This window comes from Balaenoptera acutorostrata, chromosome 19 (genome assembly GCF_949987535.1).
Source record: "Balaenoptera acutorostrata chromosome 19, mBalAcu1.1, whole genome shotgun sequence".
Classification (NCBI taxonomy): Eukaryota; Metazoa; Chordata; class Mammalia; order Artiodactyla; family Balaenopteridae; genus Balaenoptera; species Balaenoptera acutorostrata.
This window is the reverse complement of record NC_080082.1, coordinates 62,113,653-62,124,509: the sequence shown is the minus strand read 5'-3', so window position 1 is coordinate 62,124,509 and position 10,857 is coordinate 62,113,653. Positions and strand designations below refer to the sequence as shown.

Genomic DNA, 10,857 nt, shown 5'->3' with positions numbered 1-10,857 from the left:
CCCTGGTGGCCCAGTGGTAAAGAATCCGCCTTACAAGGCAGGGGACGCCGGTTCAATCCCTGGTCAGGGACCTAAGATCCCACTTGCCGCGGGGCAACTAAGCCCACGCGCCCCAACTACTGAGCTGGTGCACTTTAACTAGAGAGCCTGCGTGCCGCAAACTACAGAGGCCACACGCCCTGGAGCCTTCACACCACAACTAGAGAAAACAACCCACATGCCACAACTAGAGAGATGCCTGCGCGCTGCACTGAAGAGCCCGCGCGCTGCAATGAAAGATCCTGCAAGCCTCAACGAAGATCCCGAGTGCCGCAACTAAGACCAGACGCAGCCAAAAATAAATAATAAATAAATCTTTTTTTAAAAACTGCATTATTCATTAAAATACCTGCTCTATTCCACCCTTGTTTTTTTTTGTTGTTGTTGTTGTTTTAATTTTTGGCCACTCCCAAGGGGATGTGGGATCTTAGTTCCCTGACAAGGGATCAAACCCAAGCCCCCTGCACTGGAAGTGTGGAGTCTTAACCACTGGACCGCCAGAGAAATCCTATTCCACACTTTTGAGAGTTACCTTTAAATATCTTTCAGAAAAACTTGTTTATGAAATTATAGTTAAGTATACAATAACTAAACAATGTAATTTCAAACTGACTATATGTTCATTATGAGGGTAATTAGAAAGTTTCACTTTCTATATTCAAATTGTAATATCGTTTAGCTCTTTGGTTTTTTATTTCGAAAAGTTCTGTCAAGTGTGGATAAAAGAGCCTATAAAATATACAGCCTTTAGAAGACATTGGGATTTATTTCCATCTAAAGAATAATTAAGTTGCAATATTTCTAAGGGTTTTTAGTAAGGAGAATGTCCTGGTGTAGCACATATATAAATACAAGAAGATATGTCACATTTTAAAAGTTGCAGTGACTCAAATTTTATGAACTCTATTAGGTAGATTACTCTGTATTATACAATATTTCTAACTAGCCATGTTGGCAAAAAAGCCATTTCAGCATGGACTTCCATGATTCCAAGCAAAGAAATGAGTCGATAGTGGAACTTTTCATTAAACACAGAAGAATAGAGGAGAAGCCAATTATAGGGGAAAGTCATTTTTTGAATGGAGAGTTTTGTTGCAGGAAAATAAATATATTCACAAGGGAAAAAACCCACTAAATTTCTTAAATCACAGGAAGATTTTGGTATGTCTCCCTGTATTTCATTATGAAACAGATGCAAACAATTCAAAAATGTAAAAAACACAAAGATATAGTTTGAGACACACACACACACAAACCCTGTCCTAGAAAATTAAAAAATATACATTTTTGAGTTCAGATGGAATGACTGAAATATTTACCACTGTCAAACTTAGGTAGGGACAGGTTTTATTCCAAGTGATTATTACAATATAAAGAATGCTCCAGCCATAAAATCTGTAAAGCCTTAAAATTCAGACCAGAAAAGAACTTTTTTTTTTTACACCAAGAGGTCAACAAGTGGGAAAAATCCCATATGGTGGAGTGGATGCCCAGGTGGCACGAGCTTACATACTCGGGGGATGTTTTACACTAAAGTCACCTCTGCTTGCTTAAGTTCCTGTAGCGCTGTTGTTCTGAATTACAATGCTAAAAAGGGGTTCAAAACATAGGCCCCTTGGGAGAGGAGAAAAGCATAAGTAAATTTTGATTAAATCATGGTAACTGCCATTATACCCAAAGATAACTGAAGACAAACAATAAGGCAATGGATGGGAATTTGGAGGATTCTCATCTGGCTGGTTTCTAAGTAAACAAGGAGGCTATCACGAGTCTTACTGAAATTAACGGGGAAGTGTACTTCTTAGCAAATAAACTGTTTCCTTCCACGCAAAAGAAGAAAGGGAGGTCTTTAACCTTCAATATTTTCCAGAGTTACAGACTTGGAGTAAAGTCTAACATTGTCTCTACATTATATGATATCAAGCAAAATTCAAAAAATAATAAATACACGTTATATTTGAAAAATGGAATATTAGAAATTTAAACCAATAATGGTAATAAAAAACTTGCCCAGGAACCTCAGCATTTGAGTTTGGATGGCACTGAAGGACCCTGTATGTTCATTGTGCCTCTGTTGTGTCTGTCCCTGCCACGTGCAAGAGAAATCATTAAGTGTTGAAAGATGTTGCTCTAAATCATCAAGTCAGAGTTCTGTGAACTATATAAACTGAATAAAACCCTAGAGGTTATTTTAAGACCAAAATTGTTATAACTCTATTTCTGTTTTGTAGGTAAGTTCATTTGTACACTTCTTTTTAGATTCCACATATAAGTGATATCATATATTTGTCTTTCTCTGTCTGACTTCACTCAGTATAATCTCTAGGTCCATCCATGTTGCTGCAAATAGCATTATTTCATTCTTTTTATGGCTGAGTAATATTCCATTGTATATAAGTACCACATCTTCCTTATCCATTCCTCTGTTGATGGACACTTAGGTTGCTTCCATGTCCTGCCTGTTGTAAATAGTGCTGCAATGAACACTGGGGTGCATGTGTCTTTTCGAATTATGGTGTTTCACCTTTTTTTCCTAAAAGTCCCTGGGCAAGGTACCAATGCTGGGGAGGGGATGCTTTCCTCCCTCCACAGAGCACCTCCTGGTCCGTGTTGGGCCAGTTCTAGGCACAGGAACTGGCTTCAAAATTTCACCACATGCTGCCTAAGCCTGCCGGAGCACATTGAAGAATTTTCACCATCATCTTCAGTCAATATCACACCCTTTGCACATGAGAAAGTTGAGTACCTCCCCCGACCCCGGCTGTCGCCACAACAAAGAGACATCAATAAATGAAACTAATAAAAATACGGTAATGTATGAAGGAAAACAAAAAACAAAAATCAGCCCACCTCAAGCTCCTCCAAGTCAAGCAACAATGAGTTCACAGGAGCCAGATGGCAAGTGTAGCAGCTCATGACCAAGACTTTCCCTTGTCTCTGGTGGAGCTGCAGCACCAATGGAGGGTGAAAGAACACATTTATTTTACAGATGGATGGAGAAAGTGATAAGTTATGGACAAGAATTCCTATGAGGGCTTCCCTGGTGGCGCAGTGGTTAAGAATCTGCCTGCCAATGCAGGGGACAAGGGTTCGGGCCCTGGTCCGGGAAGATCCCACGTGCCGCAGAGCAACTAAGCCCGTGTGCCACAACTACTGAGCCTGCACTCTAGAGCCCGCGAGCCACAACTACTGAGCCCACATGCCACAACTACTGAAGCCCGCGTGCCTAGAGCCCGTGCTCCGCAACAAGAGAAGCCACCTCAATGAGAAGCCCGCGCACCGCCATGAAGAGTAGCCCCTGCTCACCGCAACTAGAGAAAGCCCGAGCGCAGCAACAAAGACCCAGCGTAGCCAAAAATAAATAAATTAAATAAATAAATTAAAAAAAAAAGAATTCCTATGAGAGTTCAAATAATAAATAAACTTCTGTATTCCCATAGAACTCTCCAAAGAGGGGAGAGTTTCTCAAACACTATTAATAAGGAGGCTTCCCCTCAGCCCTTCTGAGATCTGACCTGTGTTCACACTTCAGTACATCCCCAAAGGCATTCACCTCACTATCTACAGCCTAGGGCTCTTTCTCTTGCTACAAAGTGGGTAAAATATTCAAATGAGAAGCAGAAATTCCTCCACATAGGAAAAAAGAAACATGACTTGCTGTGGCTTTTCCTGAAAACTAGTTCTTTGTTCACCTGAGGATTGAGGACATGACCGATGGGTCTAGAAAAATATTTCAAAAATTCACCCACTGCTTGCCTCCTTCTGAATACACAGTGAACAGTATAATATGCAGAAATGAAGCTCTTTTCCTAGAACTCCTAAATCGAAAGCACATGGGTAGAAAACAGGAAAGTGGGTATGTTAAAAGTTTGCCATTGAGCTTTATAAATAAAATGGGTTCATTTGCAGAAGCCATCTGACTATTGTCTCTCTTACTCTGACCCCCCCTATTCCTGCCTCCATCCTAGCATTTTTGTTTTTCTTTTTCATTTTTGAGGACTGAGTCCCATTTTAAATATTAAGTACAGTTAGATACTCTCTCCAAAAAGAACTGCCACACACAGAAACACAGCCAATCTAGCCAATCATTTCAGGCGTCAGTGTTGCTCAAACTGAGAGTTTCTGGTCTAGTCTCTCATCTCCATGTTACAAGTGGGCTCCCTGAGGCCCAGACGGGAGACATTTCTGAAGAGGTCTACAATGAGTGAATAGAACTGTGTGTAATGGAATTCTGAAAAGGCCACCTGAGGGGCCAGTGGACAGAGTTTGTCCTTATTTCCCCTCTCATTTAAAACACCATCTTTCATGCGCTTCAGCAATGGAAACTTCTCGTTCAAGAACTGATCACACTGATTACCAAGCTTGAATGGCATTCCAGGAGCTTAGGCTTCAGATTGAGGGCTACAGGGAGAAGGGGAGGTTTGTATGGGGAGGAGGGAAGGGCTCTTACAGGGAGCAAATGGGAGGGTGGACAGATCGAAGACAAGGAGATTGTGATGGGCTGTCCAGCCGAGAGAAGACGAAGGCCTGGAGAACATGGGTGCAGTGATGATAGGAAGAATTCTGGTAATTCTTCTCCAGAAAAATCACAGTAACATAATTTAAAAATACAGAATAGCAAAACATAGCTGAAAACCTTTTTAGGGGTCAGCTCAGAAAGAAACTATGAGCAAAATTTTTCATCATGAACACAGGGGCTCTGATGGAAGAAAGGACCAAGTCAATCCAGTCCTTCCTTCATTTGCAGAGGACAGTTAAGAGGGACCTGATGGAAACATCATCTCACATCTCGCCATTTCAACAGATCACAGAAAAAGGAGGAAGATGGAATAGAAGGGAACTGGTTAAACTAGATTTTGAATGTTAATATAAAAGATATTTGACACCTTTGCCAAGTACTCATCAAAATAGACTAAAATTATTTATTACTTACTGAAGTACTTTTCCAAGATCTCAGATAAAGAGGAGGAAGCACACAAACATCAAACAAATGTCAAAAATATTTAATGGGAAATAATTTGTGAATTACATTAAATCTAAAATTTCTGGTGTCAGGAATTCACTGGCGGTCCAGTGGTTAGGACTCTGCGCTTTCACTGCCGAGGGAGCGGGTTCAACCCCTGGTCGGGGAACAAAGATCCCGGAAGCCATGCAGCGTGGTCAAAAAAAAAAAACCAAAAAAAATAAAAAAATTAAAATGCTGGTGTCAAAGATTTAAATAATTGAGAATCTATTATATGTAGAAAAGAACGACATGAGTTAATTATAGGCCACCAAAGCTAAGTTCAGAAGTCAGTAATTATTTATAGAAAAGTAGAAATTGGACATATTAAGATTTATTTCAAACTCCAAATAATTAACTGTAAAAAAGAAAAAAAAAAAAAGTAAATCCAGTCCAAAAAAAAACCCCTAAGAGTTTTAACATTTCTTTAAAGAGGCACCTTGTGGTGATGGGCGTTTCTTTCCCCACTTCTCCTCTCCCCTGTCCACGTCAGGAAAAGGGAAGGGGGTGACGGACAACTGTCTGAGTCAAGTCACTGCCCCCGGGCTGAAGAGGAATTACAAAAGGGTATTATCTTCTGAAACAAATGATTACTAAATGCACAAACCTCATAGACAGTTTTGCAATTGTCATCCTCATCTGTATAACTAACCTGAGGCAACAAATGTGAAATTTATTAGATTCTGAAGCCACAAATCAATTTATCACAAATTAATCATCCATATCCAAAGGCACCGCCCACCTGAATCCAATTTCCCCCCCCCCTCTAAATACACTACTATGTATTTCCATTTCGTTCTGTTTATCTATCTCCCTATTTCTCTCTCTTTCTTTTTGTTCCCCTCTGCTCTACTGGTGTTCCTGCCCTCCTATTTCGACCCTCACACATGTCATGCCTGCTCTCCAACTTGTTTCCCCTCTTATTTCTCTTTCCCCTCAATTTTTTTTTTAAAGATTTTTTTTTAATTAATTAATTAATTAATTAATTTATTTTCGGCTGTGTTGGGTCGTCGTTTCTGTGCGAGGGCTTTCTCCAGTTGCGGCGAGCGGGGACCACTCTTCATCGCGGTGCGCGGGCCTCTCACTATCGCGGCCTCTCTTGTTGCGGAGCACAGGCTCCAGACGCGCAGGCTCAGTAGTTGTGGCGCACGGGCTTAGTTGCTCCGCGGCATGTGGGATCTTCCCGGGCCAGGGCTCGAACCCGTGTGCCCTGCATTGGCAGGCGGACTCCCAACCACTGCGCCACCAGGGAAGCCCCTCTCCCTCCGTCTTTGACTGCTTTAAATCTGTCTTTCTGCCTTTCTTTCCCATCTCTGCTCCCTCTGTGCCTTTGGGGGTACACCCCTTCTATCCCTGTTAGGCTCACTTCCACCCCATTCTCGGGCACCCCAGGTGGCTATGCTTCCTTCCAGCTTGCTCTCTTCCTCTGCTCCTCCAATCACTAGTTTTCCTGCTTCTCTCCCAGCATCACGATGCCCTGAATGCCAAGTTTCCAACTCCTTTATCCTTGCCCCCGACGCACTGCGTGAAGCGCTTCACCACTGTTGTTCCCCCTCCTATCACTGACTCAGGACTCCTCTCCCCGTGTTACTCTCCTACCCCTTCAGATCCTGTTTCAATTACTTTTTTTATTTTAGAGAACTGTGACTTTCAAGGCTAAATTTCTTTTATGTTACTGTCTCTTTGCAGGATCCTCAGCCGTCATCTATATTCTCATCGGTTTTCCCACACTCTTCTCTCCTCACTTTTTCTGTCTTTCTCAGTCCTTCTCTGTCTCTGCTTCTCCTGATCCCCCTCGCCTACCTATTTGCAAGGATGCGACTGAAAAAGATGCCTGCCTACCGGAAGAAAACATTTTCCAATTGCGCTGAAGACAGAAAAACAATGGCTGTCATATGGCTGACCCAGGTCACCTCCACAACGGGATAAGGGGAAGGACCGACTACAAAGGGGAGGTCTGCAGAGGAGGACCAGCCACAGAAAGACGCAAGGGTCTGGAAGGGTGGAGGGGGCGTGGCGAGCTCTCCAGAATCCCAGGACCAGGGAGAGGACGCGGCCTCTCCAGGAGCGGGGAAGCCAGCACTGCCCTCCAGGGGCGGAGAGGTCGAGGCCGGGGGTGGGGAGGGGGGGTAGATGTAGTAAAGGGTATTTACTTATTTATGCAGCACACGGTATCTTTGTTGCCACGTGCGGGATCTTCCCTGCTGCCTGCGAGATCTTCGTTGCAGCATGCAAGACCTTTAGTTGCGGAATGCAGGGAACTTTAGTTGTGGCATGCGAACTCTCAGTGGCCGCATGTGGGATCAAGTTCCCTGACCAGGGATGGAACCCAGGGCCCCTGCATTGGGAGCACGGAGCCTTAGCCACTGGATCACCAGGGAAGTCCTGGTAAAGGGTTTCAAGCAAGAGAATGTCGAAAGGCAGCTCCCACGTGGACGAATGGCAGAAAAGCCAAGGGCAGGGACCAGCTTCAGGGTGAATTTAAACCCAAAGGAAAACATACACGACCTGGAACGGACCTGTAGGTGATATCCGGATTTACTTGTATCCCGGATGCTGGGATACAAGGTCGAGCCTTTCCCAAGACCCTGAGGACAGAATAAGGGGGACCACGCAGCACAGACTTACAGAAAAGGAGACTGTGAAGTGTGAACTTCACCCCGTGTACTCCAATTCCGGTTCCAGAGGAAAGTGTGGGCGGAGAGAAGCAGGGCTGGGCGGGGGTGGGGGTGGGGCGAGTAGGGAGATCAGGTCAGCGCAAGGAGGACTGCTGGGCTAACCCGGGGAAGGAAGTGCTTCCCTGGACCTTGACCTGTTTATTTTAAGTTAGTGACAGTTTTTGGTGTTTTTTTTTTTAAATTTATTTATTTTTGGCTGCGTTGGGTCTTCGTTGCTGCGCGCGGGCTTTCTCTAGTTGCGGGGAGCTGGGGATACTCTTCCTTGCGGTGCACAGGCTTCTTGTTGCGGTGGCTTCTCTTGTTGCAGAGCATGGGCTCTAGGCGCACGGGCTTCAGTAGCTGCAGCACGCAGGCTCAGTAGTTGTGGTTCACGGGCTCTAGAACACAGGCTTAGTAGTTGTGGCTCATGGGTTTAATTGCTCAATGGCATGTGGGATCTTCCCAGACCAGGGCTCGAACCCGTGTCCCCTGCATTGGCAGGCAGATTCTTAACCACTGTGTCACCAGGAAAGTCCTCTGTGACAGTTTTAAGGTAAAAGCTTAAAATTTTGTGGGCCACTTACGCTGGAAGCTGTTTCCGCGAGATGAAAACAGTTTCAAAAAAGCTGTTTTGCCAGCAGGTTGCGCCCATATCCTGCTAGCGAGGAGAAAGCAATTCAGAGGCCTGGAAACTTGGGTCTCCAAGTGGTTGCTGTGGGGCGGTGGATTCAGAAATATTTCCTGCACTGGGCGTTTCTCTGTATTACAAACTAGAATAACAAATACAAAACTCTCCCTAAGTAGTAAGTGCTACTTCTTACACCCTGAAGAACAGCTTTTCCATTTTCTCTTCACATTCAAGCAGGAGGCCAAACTCAACACTCTGCTCAGCTCCAGAGACTCAGGGACAAGACCTAGCATCTGAGACTGGACGACTAAGTCATGCGAAGTTTATCTCCTTATCACAGAAGTAAGCTGGTGAGGACTTCCCTGGTGGCACAGTGGTTAAGAATCCACCTGCCAATGCAGGGAACATGGGTTCAAGCCCTGGTCCGGGAAGATCCCACACTCCATGGAGCAACTAAGGCCGTGCGCCACAACTACTGAGCCTGCGATCTAGAGCCCACGAGCCACAACTACTGAGCCCACGTGCTGCAAATACTGAAGCCTGTGTGCCTAGAGCCCATGCTCTGCAACGAGAAGCCACAGCAATGAGAAGCCTGCTCACCGCAACGAAGAGTAGCCCCTGCTCGCCGCAACTAGAGAAAGCCTGCATGCATCAATGAAGATGCAACGCAGCCTATAAGTAAGTAAATAAAGGCTCAACCTAAAAAAAAAAAAAAAAAAAGCTGGTGAGACATGAGCTACTCTTTTTTAAGACTTTTTTTTGATGTGAACCATTTTTAAGTCTTCACTGAGTTTGTTACAATATCGCTTCTGTTTTATGTTTTGATTTTTTCGCCGCGAGGCATGTGGGATCTTAGCTCTCCAACCAGGGATCAAACCCACACCCCCTGCATTGGAAGGCGAAGTCTTAAACACTGGACCAGCAGGGAAGTCCCTAAGCTACTCTTTATTGACGTGATGAAGGGTCTTCTGTTTTCTGTTACTTGGGAAAGAGAACCACATGTGACTTGTCATTTGCATTGGGCATGGAGACAGTACACACATGTGGATGAACTGGATATTATGTTAAATCTTTTCCAATGCAGACATACCTGCTGGTAAGTCTTCATGTAATCCTGCAGAGGACCAATTGAGGATGTATCGAATCTAAATGAGTATACAATAACTGACCTGAATTATCCAATAAATAATCTTTCTTTCACATCAACACTGTGGGGAAATACAATTACGAACAAAACCAAAATGTAAGACCAATAAATTTCCTCCACGTAGGTTAATATGGAAAGGAAACAGCTTTACTATTGAATAATCATTACTCATGATTACAACACACAACCCGCTTCATATCCTGATTCAGCCACTTGCTGGGATGGAACTGAATGAGTCTTTAAACCTGTCTTTGTCCTAAATTCCTTCATTTCTGAAACGAGAATAAGTACTTTTTTTCAGAGATGAAAATTCAGTAAGTTACTATGCACAACGCATTAATAACAGTGACTTGTATTTGCAGTGTAATATGAAAGACAATAGAAATAAAAATTAAGATCACTTATTAAAGGGGACTTCCCTGGTGGTGCAGTGGTTAAGAATCCATGCTCCCAATGCAGGGGGCCCAGGCTGGATCCCTGGTCAGGTAACTAGATCCCACATGCATGCCGCAACTAAGAGTTCACATGCCACAACTAAGGAGCCCGCCTGCCGCAAATAAGACCCAGCACAACCAAATAAATAAATAATTTTTTTTTTTAAAGATCACTTATCAAAGAATCTATATTATTTTGTTTAGTAACAAAGTCTAAGTGGAGCATAATGGGTATCAGGTGTCATGCTAAAAATAGCACAAATATTTTCTCTGCAAGGAGCTCTGCCTTTGAATGTCAATACATCACTGGGAAATGGCAGAATGGCTTCCAGGCATTTGGCAATGGAGGTTGTCTCCTTGTTACAAACTATAGTTGGACTCTTGGGGTCCATCTCATTAATCCTTTTGGTTTCACTGTGTGCTTCCTAAACTCCGCATACTGGATTTTGAAACACCTGACCACAGCCAACTCCCACATTAAAAGATTTCAGTTTACCCTCATGACATTCCAAAATGAACTCAAGTCCTAAAGGCTTCCATGGAATTAAAGTCCTAAAGGAACTCCCTTCATATTTACAGTGCCTCTACTTTCTACCTCTCATTGAGTTATGTTCATTTTCATTTCACAGGAATCCTAAAACAACCCACTGATTTAGAGATCCTTTGGTTTAAAACAAGGGAAATAATGTGGCGAAAGAAAAAAGTAATGCTAAGAAAAAACTGTATTCAAAAAAAACTTTTTTTCTGGAATTCCCTGGCAGTCCAGAGGTTAGGACTCTGCTCTTTCAATGCAGGGACCGGGTTCGATACCTGAATAAGGAACCAAGATCCCCTAAGCTGCGTGGTGCAGCCAAAAAAATATATATGTATATATTACAGTAGAAAATTAACCATGTAACATCACATTGCTTAATACCACAATTTGAAATTGAGATTTTAAGAGCCTATCA

General features: G+C 43.4%; 1 protein-coding gene across 1 annotated transcript in view; it reads left to right on the top strand.

Moving 5' to 3' along the window:
• The window catches only part of LOC114235400 (zinc finger protein 665-like), a 427,904-nt gene that overhangs the window by 169,506 nt on the left and 247,541 nt on the right, over nucleotides 1-10,857 (top strand). The gene's annotated exons all lie outside the window — the stretch shown is intronic.